Source organism: Ceratotherium simum, chromosome 8, assembly GCF_057802395.1.
Source record: "Ceratotherium simum simum isolate JZ-2026a chromosome 8, ASM5780239v1, whole genome shotgun sequence".
Taxonomy (NCBI): Eukaryota; Metazoa; Chordata; class Mammalia; order Perissodactyla; family Rhinocerotidae; genus Ceratotherium; species Ceratotherium simum.
In genome coordinates, this window is record NC_141907.1 from 83858703 (window position 1) to 83881971 (window position 23269).

Genomic DNA, 23269 nt, shown 5'->3' on the forward strand with positions numbered 1-23269 from the left:
TTCTGTAACAGCCACATTCTCCCAAGACAAGACAATTTCTAACATTAAGGAACTAACTAATTCTCAGCATGAGGAGATTAACATATTTAATTTATTGGTTTGGTTTTGAATCCTCTATTTGCTATAACTTTTTCTTTTCCAAAATCTGCAATTTTGCAAAGAAAAACCTTGCATTTAGAGGTTTTGTTAGAGGTTAAACACAGTGGGTATCACAAGTACATATCTGACTCCCCCTGTTGATAATCCAGGCTTATATAGCCTTTAGTGGATGACAAGTTCAAGGACAATTCAGCCAGCCGAAATATACGCAGTTCAGTAGCAGAACGTGTACACTTTTGAGGCAGGCAATTGCTGAGATAGAAGTGAGCTTCATTACAGCATTCACTTAGATCTAGAGATTTTCATCAACTGTAAAATAAACTAACCAAGAAATAACAGGGGTCTAATTCACTTCAAAATAATTAATAATTTCCCCATAGTGAATATTATTTTTCCAATGTTAAACATGTATTAGGTAACTTATAAAACATAAAATATGAATTTTTAACCAGAGCACTCAGGTTTGATAGTATAAAACAATAATGAAAAGTCTCTAAATCAAATCAAAATTTGCTACACACTGAAATTTCAAGAATTTTAAAAGAAAAAATAAAGCTATGAAATTAAATACAAAACAATAACAGCACCAGCGCAGATTAACAGCAATAATTTCAAACATTTTCTTTCTATTTATGATGCTGTCTTACAAACAAACAATCTGTTAGTCAGTGTTAATGAGAAGTATAATAGGACAAGTGAAAAAACAAGAGCAGAATATGCTGTAGATTACAATAGCTAATAATCACAACAACTCAGTACTAAATACTTCATGAATCCCTTATGTCTCAGTTTACAACTATAATCAGATGGAAAGAAACTAGAATAGTCTGCATTTTTAAACTATTTTATAGAAGGACCAAGCATACACAACATCATAGAATGTCCACAGTATATTCCAATCAATAGAAAAATAAATTACTGACACATGTTTATTTTTTCATCCTAAAGACAAGTGTTCTCACTATCGAGATTATTTCTGAAGTTTTTTTTTTCCTTCATGGGTTGAAGGCTTTACAAGGTTTTGTTTACTGGAAGAACTTAATTTATTGAATAAGAATGCATTTGTTCCATCTGTTATCACTGTTTTTGCATTTCAGCACCAATCTAGATTTTAACAAAATGCCTACCTATTAAGGATTCATAATAATATTATGGAATTATTTAAGTCATGGTCATGGCTGTGACTAATTAATAGTAACAATAAGTACATATGTATAATACTTATAGCATTATTTAATTAAATTTGGTCATCACTCTGCTCATGTGTCCAAGTTTGGTCAGTCCTGGAAACTACTGATTATTTGATATGTGGATTTATTTACATTATGTAGTTCACTAAACTCTTGATTTTAATCACCAATCAAGAGTATTGAATGAACTCTGAGTTGATGTAATTTCAGCCAAATGTAAATAAATTTGATAACTTATGTACTTATATATATTTATTAATAAATGAACAATTGTTCTCTTCACCTTTTGAAATACTGATCTCAGGTTTCAGATCTCCATGAACCCCCTCCAGGACCCTGAAAGATGGGCTCTCATTAGTGTAACCAGATCTGGGGGTTACAGATCTACACCTTAGCGTTCCCATTTTGGTTCTTCCAAACCTATATTTCTGGAGGATTTTTTTTTTTTTTAATTGTTTGGTAGCTGTGGCCACAGTATTCTTCCAGTTCTGGCTTTTTGCTTTTTCCTGGAAGTGTTATTATTTCTTCCTTGGGGAGAGGCAGTATAGTATAATGGTTAAGAATGCAGACTATGAAGCTAGACTGCTTGGTTTCACAGTTGCTGTTTGTTAGTTTTCAATTTGTATGTATATTCCTCTTGATTGACCTTGGTCAGTAAGCTGTGGCTTCTTAGGTAATCATTTTCTTAATCATTCTCTCTGAGTCAGTGTTACCACCTACAGAATGCATGGACTCTTCCAATTTGCTTTTCCTAATTTCTTCCTTTACATAGTCACACTTGGTTCCTTTTTACTACGTTTCTTTCGACTTTGACCATCCTACTCCGTAAATCGCCACTTGTGTAACTAGGACAAGATACTCAATCTTTGTAGGAGACCTCAGAGGCCTCATCTATAAGGGGCTTCATAACAGATCTTTTAAAATACTTTTCTAATTAAATGAAATAATATCTGGGAGAAAAAGCTCAGGATGCCGGCACACGAATGTACTGACACCACATGCAACGGTAGGCACGGCAGCTATTCCAGAGGCTGTCTACCTAAGACACATCTTGAATGTTTCGCCAGATTTAGATAGATGATCTAAGTACCTGTAATCAATGTAGCCATAAATAAAACACATAAAAAGTTTGTTCTATTTTTTTTCCACTTTTTATCCAATGTATGCTATCATACGTTGAAAGCTGTTAAGGCTGAAATCAAATAAACTAGGTCTCGTGCTCTGCAATTTACATTTTCTAAGAATGGAAATATCTCCAAATGGCTTTAGTGATACCACCAATCTTTCAGCGAGCAGCAGCACCAGGACAAGTTTCCACTTAGTTTTATTTTCTTTTGTAGCAAAGCTCATTTACAAGACCACTCTGTTCCATGGCTGTGTAATCGTAGTAATGTTTTAAAAGCTAAAAGTGACATAATAAATAGAAGAAATGTAAGGTATTTTCACCAAATGGATAAAAAACAAAATTCTTACATTTCTGGAAAACTCAGTTAAGAAAATTTTCCAAATAGCAAAAAAGTGAGTCATTTCTTATTCTTGTCATGATATTCCTCAAATTTTGACAATTTAAAAGATTATTTTGTTTTTAATATTTCAAAAACTCAAGGAAAGCAAGCTAATGATATTTAATTCTAAAACCTACATATTCGTCATTAATTTGGCAATTATAGACAGTGGGGATATCAGTAAAAGAGTTTTCCTCTACCACTGACTTTCAAGTAGTCAGCTGTATTCATGCCTACTAGTAAGTGAACAAAGCTAATAAGTGCAATTCCTAAAAGACAATACTAAATGACTTAATAGAAAGCAGAATTAACTTGATTATACGCTACCACTTCCACAGTCAAAATATATGTTTATTTGTTATATGAGGAATACTTGGAACTTTTAATTCTTAATTGAGTAGTTATTAAAAATATAATAACTCAGATGTGTTAGAACATATTCATTTGAAAATTAGTTGAGAAAAAGTATTTTCTGGAAAATAATTGTGACAAAGCAATAAGCCTATTTCTTTTTTGTTTTATTTTGTTTTTTGTGAGGAAGATCAGCCCTGAGCTAATATCCATGCTAATCCTCCTCTTTTTTTTTTTGCTGAGGAAGACCGGCTCTGAGCTAACATCTATTGCCAATCCTCCTCCTTTTTTTTCCCCAAAGCCACAGTAGATAGTTGTATGTTATAGCTGTACATCCTTCTAGTTGCTGTATGTGGGATGTGGCCTCAGCATGGCCGGAGAAGCGGTGCGTCGGTGCGCCCCTGGGATCCGAACCCAGGCTGCCAGTAGTGGAGCATGCACACTTAACTGCTAAGCCACAGGGCAGGCCCCTGCAATAAGCCTATTTCTTAATTCTGCTTAGTTTTCCTTAATCTATCTATCATTTCCTTATCTATCTTTCATTAAGTACATATTCCAGAATTATTTACTCAGTTAAATATCTAAAAAAAAGAATAAAACATTAAAATATGAATTATTTACTAAATTTGTATTAAAAGGATGCACAAACAATATCAGACTGATTACTTTTTTCTTGTGTTGGATTATATTGGGACAATGACGAAATGGAAGGCATAAAACTTGATCTCAAGAACCTTAGAGCATACTTGAGGAGACATACGTATATAAAATGGGATTAAATATTGGCTTCCTGACATCAAAGTGTTTCCCTCTCCATTCTGAAACTTCTGAGTGCTGGCTAATGGTCAAGAAATAAGGGTTTAGACTTAGGTCTCCCATTAACATCTTATATGGGCAAATCATCTCATTGTCTATTTACCATCTGTCAAAGTTCTTAACAGAGGCAGGAGCATATACAGTTTTTCCGAAAATAATTGTCAAATTATAAATACTTTACATTTACTTTTAGTAATGATCTTTTTATTTTGAAATTTCAAATTACATTAAGAAAAGGTATGAGATTGTTTGGTTTATCCAAAGGGGATGTCAATTTAAAAATCTAAAAACTTGTACTAGGTTATCTCAAATTTCCATGCCAGAACTAACATTGGTTCAGTTGAAGACTCCTCTTATGGAGTTGATTATATTCCACAGTGATACAAACCATCAACTTTGTTACCTCTATGAATAAAAAGAGGGGTCACAGTTACCTATATTAACTTAAATCACAGCATCCATAAAGTCTTCGTAGATTTTGTAATTTACATATGTGCTTGTCTCCAATTTGAGCATGAATTATGTTTTATGTTTCCTGTTTCTTCAGCATTTGACAAATAACTAATTAAATTATGCAAAACCATGTTTGCCTAATATGTTATATACAGCATATGAACTGAGTGATTATGGCAAATTAATGCAGGTGTTTGGAAAACAGAAAATAGCTGCTGATAACTCATCATAACTTGTGATTCATTAGTAGTCATAATTTCAAATTTAGTTTAATTTTCATCAATTAAAAATGATGAATGTTTGTTACATATTTGAATTGCTAAAAAGACCAATCAGGATTGTCAATCAACTCTTTCCTCTCCCTTGACAAAATATAAAAAATTGAAAAACATGTTCATAATGTGTTTGGTGAGTTATTAAACTGATTTTTACTAGGGAAAATGTGTTTTATAAAATCACATAATTTCAAGTTATATTGCCTTATAGACCTACTTCATTAAATTTCCAGAACCCTTTCCATCTTCTATATTCCTTGTGTAATGTATTTTAAACAAAATTTTTAAAAATGTTCTTAATACATATAAGGCTGTCTCTTTAAATATGAAATCACTTTGTCATTAATCACGTCACAAATTGAAGTACATTTTACAAAAGAACACTAGAATTTTCCTAAGATGATTTGATACTTTACACAGAAAGTTCACGTCAGAGTGGCCAAACTGTCTATAATCCTAAACAATAGCTAACTTCATAAGTCAGAATATTTATTCAGTCTTAATTAGCAGGTAGTTATTAAGTACCTCCTATGTGATAGATGTTATGGAGAATTTAACAATAGTCATTCTTTCAAACTGGTGGGAAGACAAGCTTACATAAATATGAAATAATTTTAAAATATATAATTTTGTAGTAAAGGAACAGAAAGACAATTAATTCCCTTAAGAAACATAAAGTATACTTGGGATATAACACTTACACATATGAACAGGGACCAGATGGGGCTTCCAACCTGCTTAACTGCTGCTGGTTTGACCTTTCATCATGAGGAGACACTGACCCTTGACCATCAACTTCACTCTGCGGCCTCTGGACATGTGAGATGTGGATGGTTACAAACATCTCAGAGGGTCAAGACTAGAGGCTCCCAAACATTTCAAATGCCCCCCAAGTTGAGAAAGGGATAAAATCAGACTCTACTCTCTGTGTCCCACAGATGTTTCCTGGGAGGTAGCAAGAAGCCAAAAACATGGGGCTTGAAATGTTTGCTGTGGCAGGCACGGCAAGTATGATCCTTTCCTTCTGTTTCATGAATAACTCATTTTCCTCTCAGCAGTGCTAAGTCACCCTGACTGCTTTTGACCTTTCCCTTGCTAACAGGTAAGACCAAGCAAAGACCAGCGCAGCTGAGGTTGCACATTAGCTTCAAATGTGTTCTGCAGAGCCAAAGGGTAAATGAGGAGTGTTAGGGGCCATTACTACAATAAGCTCTACTTTTATCATTTTTAATACCTTGGAGTTCCATGTAAGGTTTCTTTCTTTGTGTGTGTTGGGGGGGCCGGGGCGCAGTGTTGGAGTTGGAGTGAGAGTTCTGCTGCTTAAAACTTATTTACGAATACTACTGATGTAGACAGAAGTCTTACAGGAAATCAGAAATTATGGAAATGAAGGTTGGTTGACATTATCTAAGAAGACATAACCAAAGGAAACTGACTTTCAGTGTTGATAAAATGTGTAACAAACCGAGAATAAGAGGAAGGGATCTTTAGGTAGGAAGGCGCAAATGAACTAGAATAACTGGATTGCAAAAAAAAAAAGGATTGATTAGAAGGTCTATGTGAAACAGCAGGAGATAAATTAGAGTAGGAAGGTGACACTAGATCATGGACTTGGATTTCAGTACGAAATGTTTAGAGGAGAAGGAGAGCAATCCCAGTAATGCAAGCAGAGAACTCTGGCAGCTCCATGGAGAACCCAATGGTGTGGGGAACTTGAGAGCAAGGTTGCTTTCAATTAGAGGTTCACCACAATAATGTGGTCAGAAGACAATAAGGTCTGGTGCAACAACGGGTGAAGTGAAAAGATAGAAGGGGCCACATAGAACATTCTTATACTTCTATATGAACTTTATAAATTAAATAGTAACTGAAGTCATTCATTTTTGCCCTGATTCAATAAATATTAAATCCCCTGTATTAAACCCTAAGAAATGAAACAGAACAACTTAGACATAACCAATGCTCTCATGAAGTAGCATCTAATGAGGGACACTGAACTAAGGAAGTAATAACACTAGAGTACGGGCTATAAAGACAGAGATTTTCTCTGCTTTGCTCACTGTTGTATTCCCAGTGCCTAGGATAGTGCCTGGCACAAAGGAATCCTCAATAAATAGTTGCTGGATGAAGGAATGAACAACGCAATGGACATGGTGGACTTGGAGCAGTTCCTGGAGGATGTGGTACTTGAGCTGAAACCTGAAGAATAAAGAGCAGTTAGTCACAGAATGGTGGGAACAGGGAACATTGCACACAGCAGAAGAAACAACCTTTGGTAAATTTTAGAAAGCAAAAGAAGATCTGTAAACATGGAGTCTAGATAAGGACTGAAAAGAGATGAAGCTGTCAAGATTCACAAGGGCCAGAAGAAAGGTTTTGTCATCCAAGGTAGGAAGTCTGACCTTCATCCAAAGAGGAGACATTGAAGGGATTTGGGTAAGAGAAAGATATCTTATCTCGCCTCTGGTAAGTCCCTCTATATCTCCCGGCCTCAAGTTCCTAATGTGTAGAATAAGGACAACAGCAGCTACTATGCACAGTGGTCGTGAAGATTAGCTCTGACAATGCTGTAGACCTGGCACCGGTTAGTCACTCCACTGAGGTAAGTTCCCTATGTCTACGACAGCACAGCTCTCTTCCGCTCCACTTGACTGCAGCTGCTCCCTTAATGAATGATTACAACAATATTTCAAAGTTAAAATATCACTAGCATCAGTCTGGATAAAGAGTTTTCTATATCTTACATTAATATTTTGCCTTCTTTTATTTAATGCTAGGTAACGGGTAGCTGATGGTCCCAATTTTACATCTGTAGATGCAAAGTGCAAGCAAGGTGACACTGGCTTTCTTATTCACCTCTTTTCACACAACACGACTCAATCAGAAAAAAATACCTGCAGAAATATTTAAAATAGAAATTACATATGAATAAATTATATGGAAATTATTTTGGTGTTGAGTAGCACATTTTTATTACCACAGTTTTAAATTTCCATCATTCATAAAGCCCCTTCACTAATATTCATTATTAAAGTAGCCAAACATTCACAGGTTTCCGAATTCTTAATTGATGCACACAATGCTTTCCACTGTTTGTAAATATAATATATTTAAAATGAAGCAAAGAATTTCAATGTGTCTTAAAACACAGAGAATTAGAATTCATCAAAGCCTCAAAGACAGCAGTGAAGTCTACATGCTGTTAGCATACAGGTGAGAGTGTATAAGCTACCCTAGAACCTGAAGCCACATGAAGGATCTACTCAAAAGATCTTTGAAAATCCTGTAATTCACAAATATTACTAAGCATATTACTCCCCCAGAAAATGTAGTAAAATGTAAGTTCTGGCTTCAGGCACAAATGGATCTGGGCTTAAACAAAGCCTCCCTAACGTTCACTCTCCTATCAGCTTCTCTCTGGATATCGGTCTGATTTTCTCCCAGTGCAGTTAGACCTACTCCTAGTATCCTCAAATCACATTCTGCCAGCACGCTGACTGAAGAGGTAGATCCACCAATTCCAGCAACACTGAGCCATGGAATAACTGTGACTGGCTTCCTGCAGGTCCCCTCACGAATTTCACTCGTCAATCAATCACCGTGTCCAAGGAACGGTATGTGCTGACTGGCTGGTCCTGGGTCATGTGCCCACTCCCACCAGTTAGTGGGAAGGGGGCAAAGTCTATTGTCAAAAGGAATGGGGATGGGAAAAATATTCCAGGGGTTTGTACACTTAAGAAAAGAAAAGGTTGGAATTCTTGTACTTCTGTTTACCTTAAAGATCATTTCAGTAACCATTCCCGGGCTTTGCTAGAGTTTTAAGGTTTCATTTGAGCAATGTTGGCAAGACCCGCAAAACTCACTGAAAAACAGTTTAATGTTCACTTTATCTAGTATCTGCACAGCACTTATGATGACTTCATTTATAGTACAGACCCAAATTCCTGAAAATATGACATTCCACTCCTTAGTTACCTACAGCCTTTCTTTCTGGCAGTAAGTCATCACCTCCTCACTTCTCGCTTTAAGGAATTGGCTGTCTTTTCATGGACATCTTTTTTCACAGAAAATATACCCACATATTACACATACACACACACACAGACATACAGGTAAACATATGCACACAATACTTAAATAAAGAAAAAAGCCAACATGAAATCCAGACACTGAGGGGTCTGCTAGCCTAGAGCATGAGCTCAATTAATACATGTAATGAACCACTGAGAAAGGTAAAGTCTTAGAATGTAAAAATTGTGAATGACATGACTCCACTCTTCTCCTACTGTATCCTATGATGTCTAAAATATGGTGAAAACATTTTAAGTACCATGACTCATGTCTCTGAAGATGGCAGCCGATTTCATACAAAGATCAAGTGTTAGAAAGGCATGGAAAACTGGAAATGAAACAACGACATAAAAACCCACTTAGGGGATGATCTAATCTTAGTTGATTCAAATTCCTGTAAGGATTAGAAAATTCTACGTTAAGCACACTTTCCGTATTTCTCTTTCCACAGTTGTCATTAATATGGTATTTACAAAAGACTTTTTGACTAAGATACAAAAGAGATGAGTTTCTCAATATTTCAGCCATATTGCTTCTTACTTGCAGTCAGAATCCTCTACTATGGAATCAAGACTGGTTACTCTGGAAATATTGATGGTATAGACATGTAGATGATCATAATAAACCTCTATTTATGACGCACCTTTCATTTATAGCATCCTTAAACACTTTACAAACCTAACACACTCACGCTTATCCACCAGTAAAGAGCTCTCAAGAGCAGACAATGCCTAACGGCTATACAGAGCAAATTCTTAGTTAAGTGTTTCAACCAGAAAATGAACACATTCTCATCCCTAGGAGACTTCAAATGCATGTCACATAAGCAAAATCTATGTGTGTTGGAAACTGGCCAGGCAATCAAAATCTACAATGCTGCTTTTATGAAACCTGTTAAAACTATATTAACACTTCAAAGTTGTTAAGATGTTATTTATTCCATGTTTGAGGAAAGGCACTTCCAAAAGTGAACAGGTTGCTCAGTGCCAACTTTGAGTTTACAGCTTCTACCTTGGTAACCAGCATGCAGGTGCTCTAGGATGTAGGTCCAAATTTGTCCCTACAGGGGACTGAAATCTTGTCTCCCCCTATCTTAGCCCAGGGGTTTGTTTTGGGCTGTATTACTTATTCACAGAAACCCCTGGAGCCTATTCACTGGTTAAATCTCAAAGCCATCAACTGTTCTTAGATCTCCCACTCCCCCACTGCTGTCCTTTGAGACATCCAGATCTTCTGTTTTGAACTTCTCTGTTACCAGATATTATGAGTTGAATCGTGTCCCCCAAAAGATATGTTGAAGTCCTAACCCCTGGTACCTACGAATGTAAGTTTATTTGGAAATAGGGTTTTTGCAGATGTAACCAGGTTAACATGAGGTCATACTCCACTAGACTAGGCCCTAATCCAATATGACTGTAGTCCTTATGAGAAGAGGAAAATGTTCACACAGAGACACAGCGGCCACATAAAGACAAGAGGCAGAGACTAGAGTCATGCTGCCACAAGCCGAGGAAGGCCTGGGCTACCAGAAGCGGGAGGAGGTGGGGAGGGCTTCTCCCCTAGAGGTTTCAGAGGGAGCCTGGCCCAGCCTACACCCCAATTTTAGACTTCTGGGCTCCAGAACTGTGAGACAAAAAATTTCTGTTGTTTTAGGCAACTCAGTTCTTGTTTTAAGCAACTCACCTTAGTGGAACTTATGGCAGCCCTAGGACACTAACACACTTGATTTATTATTCAATTATTTGAATTCTACTCACACACACACACACACACAAACATTCTGAGTTCTTAAAATATGTCAAGCTGTGTTTCTAAGAATTTTAAATGCTTAAGTTCAATTAATCTTCAAATAACCATAAAAGTAGGACTACTGTTTATCATCATTTTCCAGACAGGGAATTGAGAAGCATTATGTAACTTGCCCAAGCTGATAGGTGGCAGAGGTGAGATTCAAACCCAAGCAGTCTCCCTCTGGCACCTGTGCCAGCCAGGATCTCTGGCCCCAGACAGGACTTCCTGCCACCATGAGCATCTGAGTCTTTATGGTGAACCATTCTCCACACACACATGTCCAGGCCACAAACCTTTCCAGTCTGTCTTGATAAATAAATGGCAAGCAACAGGACATATTGGAGTACATGAGGAGCCATTTGGTGTAAAACTAATTCGGCCTGACCTAGTTTTTCCAAAGGGCCAGACGTGGCCTTTGAGCATGCATTGTATATCTGCTTTAAGCATTTACTATGTCCCAAAGACAAGAACAAATGCCCTTAAGATAAAGTAACTTTCCCCATATCCACATTTCCTTAAGGATAAGCATCTCACTCTCTAGGCTAGGAATTGATTGCTGACCTGCTGTGACCATCCAACTGGAGGCCACAGACCTGCTACCTACTGTGTTCATCAAGTGCCATGTGAATCGCTGGGCCAGTGAGGCAATCTCATGACTGTTGTAAAACGGACATTCCAAACATATGTGATACATGCTCTTTGACGGTATATAACCACTCTGTACACCCCACTTCTTTGGTCCCCTTCCTTCCCAAGGCCCTGGGTTATATGGGCCTCAAATTTGGCTCATAATAAACTCACCCCAATTTTGATTTATAGATTGGTTATGGACTATTTGCATTGACAGCCCTATCCCAGTAAGGGTTAGGCTATGTGTCCTGAGAAGTGACATAAAAATCCTTCTTAAACATCAGGATGAGGGGAGCATGGGTTGATAATCGTTACCTTGAAAGGGTCCTGGAAGTTTCAGATGACTGCAGACTCAATATGTCATGACTGTGCTGAAATTCCTAACACAATAGTTCATTCTGAACTCTGTGTTTTTAAACATACACTAACAAAATAGAATACCCTATCCTATACTCTATGGAATATGAGCAACATTATTTTGGGCCTTGAAAACACGTTTTATGAGAAAAACAGGGGCTATCCGGTCCAGAAAAAAAGAAGACATCAACATGATAACTGTTCTCGAGTGGATGAGACATCAGACTTATTTTCTGTTTGTTTGTTGTTTTTTGGGGGGGCAGGGCAGAATAAAGGCAAATGAGTGCAAGTTAAAAGGAGGCCTATTTGTCCAACATTTTTTAAAAAGTATTCATTTCTAACAAGAAAACCATTCAGAATGGAACACCTGGTGTTGTCGTATCATGAGCTCACCCACACTAGAAATATTTAAGTCAAATGAGAAGCACCAAGTTGCTATTGTTACTTCATCATATCCCTGTGTCCTCCTTTCCTTTTCTTCTTTTTGATTAATGATTCTCATCACTTGGGGCAACTTACTGTGGGTAAAGAGCTTGAACTCCAGTTCAAACGGTAGCCACCACTAACCAGCTATTACTTTCCTAAGCACTATTAGTTTTCTAAGATGTTGAGATAGTCACTTCAATATTTTCATCTGTAAAACTGAACTAACAATATCCCACCTTGGAGAGCTGCCTGAGGATTAAAAAGCATATTGCATTGTGATTGTCACTATCATATTTAATGATCTTCAGACACCATTGACCATAAGATACAGCAGTATTTTATGTATTACTAAATTAAACAATGAAATGTTTTCTTATGGCTTAAAATTTTTATTTTCTTATCACTTAAAATCTTCATAATTTATAAGAGAAATATTGATTAATATATTTCTAAATCTTCTTTCCACTGAGTTTGACTCAGCAGAATCCTTTTTCATATCAGTCATTGATGTTTTTTCGCCAAATTTCATTATCTGTGCTACTAAAAGTATTCATGATGCAGTGTTTTTTAAAGGAGTGCTCCAGTATTATAACCAGGATGTTGTTGCTGGATTTTCTTGTTTGGTGTATGACAGGCAATCCTCTGCTTGTATGTTGATAAGAAAATATAATGGGCTTCATCAGATTATGGTAATCTTTATTTCTCAGGTCCTGTAAAGCAGATGGTTTTTGATTCGCATGAAAATAGGAAATTGCAGACAGTCCTCCAATAGTGAATATTTTCTTCCCTAATATTAAAAGTGTATATATTTCACTGCCCTGTTTCTGTGCCTTTCTATACAATAACATTTAGTTTCAATGCCAAACAGTATTTTTGAAGACGCTGTAAACAGCAATTACACTCAACACATGGGGTTCCAACAATGCATACAACTAAAAGAGACAAGAATGTGAACAGCCATGACCAAGTCTGCGCAAGCACAGGCAATGACAACTACATAATGACTATTGTTTGACCAGTGATTGCGAGGTCCTGGTGAATTTCAGTGAAGTATATTTTAGAATATGAAAAGAGAGCATTTTAGAATTGGTAATGATACCGGCTCAAGACAAGGCTGACATGAGGGAAGGCATATTGTAGAAAAGAAACCCTGTTGTAACTTTGAATGACCTCTGACTAACTAACCCAGCTGGATATGCACCCTCCAGGAGATCTAACTGCTCTGTAGATTTTACGACCCCTGCTTGTGCATGTACCTCCCAGCTGCAATAAGATGATAACTTTGTTCTTTTGAGTTCCTTAGGAATGTGATGACCCCTGAACAGAGAGTCTATGCTTATAGCCATCATCAATGAAAACTGTGGGGCGACTCCCAGTCTGTAACACCAGAGGGTCAACATTCCTAGCCCCCTCCTCTATAATCCACCAGCCTACATAACTGCTCTAAGATTTTGTGCCCCTTAAGGTGGTTTTTTCAGACATTAGTCAGCCATCTTCCCTCTTGCTGGCAAGCTGTGATAAAGTGCCCTTTCTCTGCCACCGTCTTGCCTCTTGATGATTGGCTTTTGTCTCACGGTGAGAAGATCATGCCTTTGTGTTGTAATAGAAATCTGGCGACTCTGGTGGGATGTTAAGTCCTGCTCACGGCCAGCCGACCTCAGATGGGCGACCTGTTGGGTAAGTCCCTAGCAGCTGCTGAGGCTCTGTTTGTCTCAGGGATCTGCCCTTCCTGCTCTCCCATGCCGACGCAGGCTTCCTCCTAACGCTCTCTATGGTGGAAAGAGAAATGGCTATTTCTGGTGCGTCAACAGGCTCACATATGGAGTAGGGTAAGTCACCTTGGGGGTCCACCACTGAGAACTTTCCTTCCCCTCCATCTGGAGTCCCCTCTTTGAGAGGGGGGACCATCTGGTTAATAGGCTGCCCTGCCAGAGTGGGAAGAGGTATAGGACTTCACCCAGGATCTAGGAACCAGTTCAATGGTGTATGATTTGTCTGTGTCTGTAAAGAGCTCCAGGATCAGACTTCTTTTGGGTCTGGGTGAGTGACCTCACGAAAATGGGCGTGTACCTACAACTGTCTAATATCTCACCAGGACAGTAGGTTAGAGGCCCCACTGATGAGACTTGGTTGCTGGGTTAAAGTCCCAAGGCTAGAATTGTGGGAGACAATATAAAGGTCACAGTTGCTGGGGCACTCAAAAGGATCAGGTTAGAGTCCTGAGCGCTGGGGTAGGGTGCCAAAGTATTGGATTTTGGTGTCTGTTCATGTTTGTCTATGTCTGACTGTTTTATTTGTTAAAATTGGCTGTTTTGGAACTGAGTTTATCGGTGATCATAACGATCTCTCTTTAGAAATTACCTTGTTCGTTATGGCCACCTTGGGAAAAGCCCCCTAAAATGGGAATAACTGTAAACAGCTGGCAAGATAACCCAGGATAATTTAAAATTACAGTGGCCATTTTGGGCTCTTTTTGAGCCTCCAAACCAAAGAACAAGGAAAAATTTTTAATCTTTAAAGAGTCAAAGGCTCCACCTTTTGACGGAAAGTTTCCAGAAGCTGTAAATGTGTGCAGAGAACAGCAGAATCTTACCAAGCTAATTTTTGTCCTAAGGGCTTGGCTTGATAATTGTCAGATTGTGGGGGAGAGTCCCAAAATACAGTCGGACAAAAGTATGGTTGCACCTCATTCTGCAGTCAGAGATAGTCAGACAGAAATGCACGTTGCACTCCCGTCTGTGGCTAAGAGTCCTACCAAACCACCATCAGCCTCAGGGGAATTATATTGGCCATCAGAAGAAAGCCTTGACTGGGCCTTCATTGTAAGGGTCTTGATTCCAGGGATGCTTGAAATTTTCACGATCTAATTCTAGCTGCAGTATAAATATACTTTTGACCAGCGATGTCTACATTCTGAAACAATGGGAGATGCTAATTCGATCTCCACCTGAAACCCCTTGGGCTGCATTCTCCTGAATTGGGCGACTTTCAGCTACAAATAAGCAGGACGGGCTACTGAGTACTCACTGGCTTATTGATCCTTCTCCACCCAGAGATAACGACTACATTTCCTTGTCTCTGTTTTTTGTGTCATTCATCATAAAGGAAAATCCATAGAGCAAGATCTCCATAAGCCTGTTGTCTGGGGCGGGGTCCACAGCAGACTTTGCCTTAGGGCCTGCCTATGGAGTATGTGCATAATGTGGAAGCTATTGCTAAGGGTATATTGGAAGCCAAAAGAGCCAGAGTACTGGTGGGTCCAGGTCAAGCAGTTAAGAGACATTAGGGTGCTTGCCACCTCAAGAAGTCTCCCATGAAAGGATAAGTTGGGTCACGGAATGGAGTAGATGACACAGGTCCCCCGCCAACTTCAAGAAAATGTCTGTGCAACGATGAGGTACTCTGTGAAGCATACACAATCCCCAAACCTGCGGCACCTCCCCTCTAGGTATTAGTCTGGCTCCGAGAGACCCAAAGCATAGCTAAAGCTGTTAATGTGCTTATAAGATGAGGTTTTTTTTTTTCCCTCTTTTTGTCTTGTTCTATGTCTTGAGAGCTTGGCTTTGTGACCTATTTGGTCATGAGGGGTCCCAGTCCATCGGGGGCCTTTGTCGTCTCAATCTTTGTTGTTTGTTAGTGCACTACCACCTGTGCGTGGAAGCCTTTGCTTTCTTGGGCTATTTTTTTGGAGTGAACACTCTGGATTTTGTGAGGGCTACTCATTTTGCACTCTCTTTTGGGGATGCCTCTTGCATCCACAGTTAAGCCATAAATGCTTGTAGATTTGGGGACGTTAAAAACTGACAAGGCAAATATCCCCCCGAAACTCCATCTTGGAGAAAACTTGAGTGGTTTCTCTGTGCCTTTGTGATGTAGTTGGACAGGTAGATCAAACTATAATGTCATTTTAGTTACAACCCAATTTCTGAGAAATTAAGAGCAACTGTCCTTAAAAAAAAAAAATCCTTGCAAGACTGGAAATGCAGCTCTAGAGGCAGTTCAGAGTCCACCCAGTTCCTTTATCCCAAAAAGGATTATCATCTCGCCTCTCTGGAAACCGTTATCTGGCCCATCACTAATTCCTAGGCCTGAACAAAAACAAGTAAAAGGGCCAGAAAAATGGCCATAAGGGCACCCTTAGCAAAAATCTAGCAACTTGAGTGTCTTCTCCAAAAATATGAGTAAAAAAGCCTTAAAACAAAATTTGGATTTGTAACTAGGGAGATTTATATTACTGTACCTGATTCACGGCAGTAATTTTTAAAACAATAGCTGTGGAAACTCCGTGTATGTGTGTCTATGTGTATGTTACATATGTGTGGTATTTTACCTCTGGATGGTATGGTCAAAATTAAGAGCTCTGTTTAATTGGCTTAAAGTAAGCAGTTACATAAATTCTAAATGTAATAAAAATTAACCTGAATGTCAACATGATACAAATTAATCTTTGGTAACTGAAAGCTTATTTAAGATTGTTGGTTTGATTGAAATCAGCATTACTCAGAGTTGTCAGTATTTGGATATGATGTAGACATGCAGTCTACATTTACTGGTTAAATATGCTCATGTTATCTGTTACAAATTTGTCAGCAAAAAATAGCTTAAAATGATAGCTAATTTTGTCCAATGTCTCATGAAGTTTTCTTGGGTAATCTAAACATAATTGCTGGGAACAAATGATTTAGATGTAAGTGATTTAGAATTTATAGATAAACTTTTAGCAATAATTATAGTTTCTGACATGTGTACTCAAAATAACTTAAAAAATCTCTTTGGTAACTTGAAACTTGGAAGTTTTGCTAAGTTAAATTAAATTAAATGATAAAAATTCATTGAGTATTTAGATCATTTTGAAATAAGATATTAAACATTAATTACTAAATATAAATTTACCTGCTTCTGTCTTATTACAGAAAAACTAAAAGGTGTTTTAGGTCTATTGGTAAACATGTTTTCTGTTTTATTAAAAGTACATAGTAACATGTTTCCAGAAATTATGAAAAGTATTTATAAATTTGTCAAGTATTTATAAATTTGTCAAGCCACAGGATGGTAATGTAAAAGAAATTTTATGACTGCTTACTTATTTTTTACTTAGAAGTCAAAGTCTATAAGGGTTAAAAATTCTAATTAATATATGTGATTAAAGTTACTAAAAATTAATAAGGGAAACATCTTTGTATTCTAGGAAAGTAAGATGTATATTTTCAGTAAAGAAGGTATAAATAATGGAAATATTTTGTTTGGTTGGTTAAGAAAGATAAATTTGTCCCAAAGTACTAGCATGGAAAAAGAAAGGCATAGGACAAATTCTGAATGTAAAAAGCAAATTATACAAGGTTTGTGGAAGAGGAATTCTAGAAAAAGAGTTTTTTGCATGGTCAAGTTGGCTAAGATTAAAATCAATTTAATTAAGTAAATAAGTTTTAATATCAATACGAAAAGTAAGCTGGTGCAAAATTAAAATTTGGTCTTCTTTCTCTTAAAAGGATAATTCTATTGAACTTGATAAAGAGGTTATAAAAGGTTTTTCTTTACCTATGAGTAAGTCTACCTGAAAGATAGAAAAACTATGTTAAAATAATTTCCTATGTTCCAAAGACTGAGATCTCTCTATTAAGATCCTTTTGACTGTTGTAACTCTTTGTTTGCCCTTGACTGTTTCTGCTGTCACTTTAATTGAATGGATAGCTAAGCACTGTTTCATGGGGACCTATGATATCGCACAGGTGAATGTTATTGATACAGGTGTTTTGAAATTATATAACATTACAGAAATTCTGATCTGTCCTGCTTATCAGTCTGGTTCTGGTTATTATTTTAATTTGTCTGGGGACAAATAATCAATAGTTGGCTTTTGACTAAATGACAAAATCCAAATTTCTTGTCATGGCACTGCCATATCCTTTCTTCTCAATCCAATCTGGTTCTATCCATCTCTCCAGCCTCCTTTCCAGTCAATTCCTTTGAGAAGAAGTTGGTGTTGTGGTTAAGTGTGTGAGGTTTAGTGTTTATTAGACCTGATTCTAATCCTGGCTTGACTGCCATTAAATGCATAATTTTTGGACAAGTAACTAACCCCAATGGACTTCAGAGTTGTCACCTCTAAAATGGGGATAAGACATCTACTCATTGGCTTATTGTGTGGTATGATATTTAATCACCATGCACACTATCTGACATATAGTAAGTGTATGTAAATGGTAGCTATTACTTTGTTAACAAAAGCATTCCACTAAGACCATCACTTATCTGAAATCTTATTTGGCTTGCTCTTTCCCCTACTCATTCCATACTTGTAATAAATACAAATGTATTTATACATAGTTATATATAAGGTTACATATGTAACTTTATACATGTAAAAAAGCTCCCACAATGGGCAAATACAAGGCATAATATTGGATACTGTTGAGAACACAAAAAAAGCTACCTTATACCTTATACCTTAAGGTATACATACATATAGGGTTACATATATAACTTTATATGGTTAATAATTTCATATTATATGATATGAAATTGAAATGAAATGAAGTTATATATGAATGATACGAAATGATATAAAAATCTGACATGAAAAGAATTTTTAAGCAAGCTTTCACAGTAAGCAGTCTATCTATTTTATAAAACTGGAAAGTAAGTCTTAAATTTAGATGATCTGTTAAAGGTGATTTGGCTGGTTAGTGACAGAGTCAGGCCCAGGACTCTTCTAATTCCCAGTATAGTAGTATTAACAGAGCCCAAATTTGATTAGGCAATTAGAGGACAAAGACAGCTTTTTTGTGTTCTCTACAGGATCCAATATTATGCCTTGTATTTGCCCATTGTGGAAGCTCAATAATACTTTGCTTCATCTCTACAAAGAATATGGCAAATGTATAAACAGAGCTTTAGGTATAAACCAAGAGAGAGTGAAAATGAATAGAGTCCTGATGTTTTTACAAAGTGGAATGGATTCTCTACCCAAAGCAGATTTTTCATTTGTTTTTGTCCCATAACGATGGAGCAAATAAAGGCCTTTGAGCAACTTTATTCTGTTTTCTACCTGCTTTGAGTTTTCACCTGTTTCAACAACTCCTACTACTTGAAAAGATATGCTAATATAAACAGGACAATACCATTAATGCTCTAAAGTCTTCAACATTTCATTTTCTCTTATGGTATTTTTAAGCCTTTTGGAAAAATGACATTACTATATAATTCTAGGTTTTTGTCACAAATTATGTCTTTTGCACTGCTTTTCCAATGAATTTCACACTTTACTAACATAGTTTTCTGACTGGAAGTGAACGAGTAGAGTAAGAATTCCCCATTCCAAGCTATTTATTTATTTATTTATTTATTTATTTACATAGTAGTTTTTAAAAAGCTAATTGATAATTACACAAACCTCATTCCATCTCAATTTACTGAAGGAGATTACTTATAAAAATGTTTGTCTTCAGTAAAGTGGAACTCATGCTATATTTCTCTTTGCAGTTTACTTTTCAAACTAACCTTGATTTTAGTGTATATTATACCATGCTGAGTTCTGGGTGCAGAATTCAGCACTAAGGACTTAATAAGATTCTCATTTGCAAAATACTGCCCTTTCAAGACGTAGACCTCAGCAGACAAACACACGTCCCACGCAGATACCTGGGCATGTTAGTGGCAGGTGCGTGCTGGTGGCCTGGAGCCACTCTCCTCGGTGGGACTTAGAACAGTGGTCCTGCACTACTGGGCATGAGGACACTTTCCTTACCCTCCTCTTCCCTTTTCCAGCACTATCTTCGCTGAATAAGAGGCATTGCCTATGTGATTCAGAATAACTTGAAAAACTGTGCTCTCACTTTTGCTTTTATTTGGAAAGGAAAAAAAATTCAAGTTGCCCTTTCCTTTTAAACTCACTTTTAGTAAAAATCAAACGTATCTGTGACCAGAGTGTAAACACCGTATTATGGAGAAAGAAAAATGATGCCAGCATTATCATGCAGGTAGTCTGCAGTTCCTAAAGTATTCCAGCACGTGTACACAGCTCTGGAGCTACGGGTCCGCCTGTCTCTCTATCCTCAGACACACATTTCTTTAAAGCACGTGATTAGCTTTAACAGAAACAATATTATCTGTTTCTAGCATTCTACTCATAGGAAGTAAATAAAAGTGGGCAGACTTAGGGGTTTGAGCTTAAACTGTCTATGAGACACCATTCCCTAGCAGAACATTTTCATGGAAGACTCAGCAACTTTGATCAGTTGCTCATGATTTAGAAAAGAGGCTACAACATAATGGGGACAGAAACAACACAATCTTAAGATGTCATAGGACCAATATTTTACTTCTCTGCTCAAAACCCTGCGGCACCCTACTTGAATTCGGTAAAAGCCAAGGCCCTGAGTGTTCTGTCCCCAGCTTCTTGTCTCTCCTCGGCTTCCCTTTCTCCTGGACACTAACGTTACTCCAGCTACACCGGCCTCACTTTCCTAAGGACACTAGGCCAACTCGCACCTCAGGGCCTCCGCACTTGCTATCCCACCGCTGGGAGAATTCTTTCCTAGACAGGTGCTCATCTCTCCTCTCCCTTTACTCAGTACCGTGCTGATGTGTTATCTTCTCAGAGACACCTTCTCTGATATTCCATCTCACATTTGCTACTGGACACATTCCATCCCTTATCCTTCTTTAGTCTTCTTCATAGCACTTGTTATATCATCATATAGTATGTATTTTTTAAACTTATCTATCCTTCTTGGTTTTTGTCTTAAGTCTGTTAGGGCTGCTATAACAGAACACCAAAGACTGGCGACTTACAAAAACAGAATTTTATTTCTCACATTTCTGGAGACTGGGAAGTCCAAGATCAAAGCACTGGCAGATTCAAGTCAGCAGCAGATTCAGTGTCTGGTGAGGGCCCACTTCCCGGCTCTTTTGGATAAATCAGATGGGCTGCTCCCATCTTCTCGCTGTGTCCTCACAAGGCAGGAGGGGGCAAGAGAGCTCTCTGATGTCTCTTTTATAAGGGCACTAATCCCATTCATGAGGCCTCTACCCTCATGACCTAATCGCCTCCCACAGGCCCCACCTCCAAATACTATCACATTGGGGATCAGGTTTCAACATAGGAATTTGGGGGGCACACAAACATTCAGTCTGTAGTAGTTTTCCACTTACTTTTCTAGCTGTAACTTCTCAGTCTCTCTGTGGCCCCTCTTCCTTTGACTGTTCCTTAAATGTAGGCATTATCCCCAGCTTTCTCATTACTCTTCTACTAGCTTTCCCTTAGTAAACTCACCCATTTTGATGATTTTACCACTGCCTATGTAATGATGCCTCCACAGCAGCATATCTAATCCAGATCTCTCAGCTGAACTTTAGAGAAATGTATGCACAGCAGCTAACTGGGTAACTCTGCACAGACGTCACATAGACGCTCACATTCCACCTGTCTAAAATGAATCCACGTCTTCTCACAGAAACCTGTCCCTACAGAGACATCCTACCTTGGATGGTGGCATTACTGTCTATCCAGTCACATAAACCAGAAAGCTGAAAATCATCCTAGAAAAGCACCCTAACCCTAACCCTAACCCTAGCCCTAGATATCACTTCCTTCTTCAGACACCAAGTCTTAAATATTTAATTAAAGTCCATCCTCTCTACCACCGCTGTTGCTGCTGCTGCCGCCGCCGCCTCTGGCTTGATTTGGACCCTCATCTGGACCATTATCATGGTGTTTTAGTTGGTCTTTGTCCCTTCAGCCTTTCTCCCTCCAGTGCTGCCTTCAGAGTGATGTCCAAATGATTAAACCATCATGGCAACACACACTTTATATAAACAAGTCTTTTCCTTACTAAACACCCTTTGGAGTGTCTGCACATAATACAGTTTGAACTACTTATTCCTAGTGTATAAGACTTCTTGTTGCCAAACTCTTCAGTTTCTCTCCTGGTACCTAAAAATTCTCCAGACACACTAAGACACACCAAGCTAAGACATCCCTCTGCTCCTGGGACCACATGACTCCTTTGTCTAGAATGTCCTCTCCGTTTACCCCTATGTGCCTGATAAGCTTCTATTTGTCCTTCAAAACCTAGATCAGAAGTTACTGCCCTTGACCTGTACCCATAGAGTTACTCACTTTGTGTCCTCTATCCTTTGCAAATAGTTCTTGTTTTACACTTACCATATGTTTTATATCAGGTTTATTTCAATAAACCGTTGAAGGAGACTACTGTCTCCTCTAGTAGCCTATTACATTATCAAGGGCAGAGACTATATATTCATCAATACTGTGCCTATAGATCCTACAAACGTAAATGCTCGATAAATATTTCTGAACCAAATAGAAGAACGAATATTCTATTTAGTTCACTTTAATCAATTTCTAGACATTCCCTGAGGTTAACTCTTCATGCTTACCTTAAAGAAACCTCTTTCATGGTATATCCTATCCCATCTCTCTCTGAACAATGGGAAGTCTATGCAAGGTTCTGTGTTGTAGGCAGTGTTTTCTAAAATTATTTGATCACAAACCAAGGTTAGAAATATATTTTACATCATAAGCCATTATAAATATACATACATACAAAAATTTTATGAATAATTCCCCTTATTTTATATGAAAAGCTCTGACATTTTCTTTCTTATTCTAGTATTTTGCATTAAATTAAAAAAATACTGGATTGAAAACAATAAATTGCTATCACGTCTCATGGACTGTGACACACACATTTTGAGAAACACTGTCGTATATATAGTGTTTTAGAAAAAAATCTTACCTCAAGGAATTTAAACTTCTGAATTAGGTAAGCATTTCTCTTACTTAACATTTAACTATAAATGTTATTGGAAAACATTTATTATTTGTCCAAACTGTAAGAACATCCATGTAAATAAGTGGAAAAATTATAGAATATTTAAAAAGAAATAACATGCTACTTCTTTGAAGTTCACACATTGCAGCAAACTATAAAAAATATGTGAAGGTCCTGGCTTTAATGAATATATACACACTTTGTTTATAAGCTATGAGCTTAAATTCATTAAAAATATCATGTTAAATGCTGATCATCTCCCTTTGAACTATGTTTCACATTTTATTTAGTTTAATAAGCCCTTTAATGCACAGACATTTTCAAAGTAAACTTCACTCTGGTCCAGATCTAATTATGAGGAATCTAAATTTAGGAGGTTTCAAATTTACAAAGTTTTTCTTCATTCACATTTAAAGCTGGAATATTCTTACCTACATATATGTATTTTCCATGCTTAATTTTCTGCTACTGTACAAAGTTCCTAAGGGCATAAAATCCATCTTCTCTGA

General features: G+C 37.4%; 1 protein-coding gene across 2 annotated transcripts in view; it reads right to left on the reverse strand.

Moving 5' to 3' along the window:
• PPP3CA (protein phosphatase 3 catalytic subunit alpha) overlaps positions 1-23269 on the reverse strand; it is a 320879-nt gene that overhangs the window by 88591 nt on the left and 209019 nt on the right. The window lies entirely within an intron of this gene.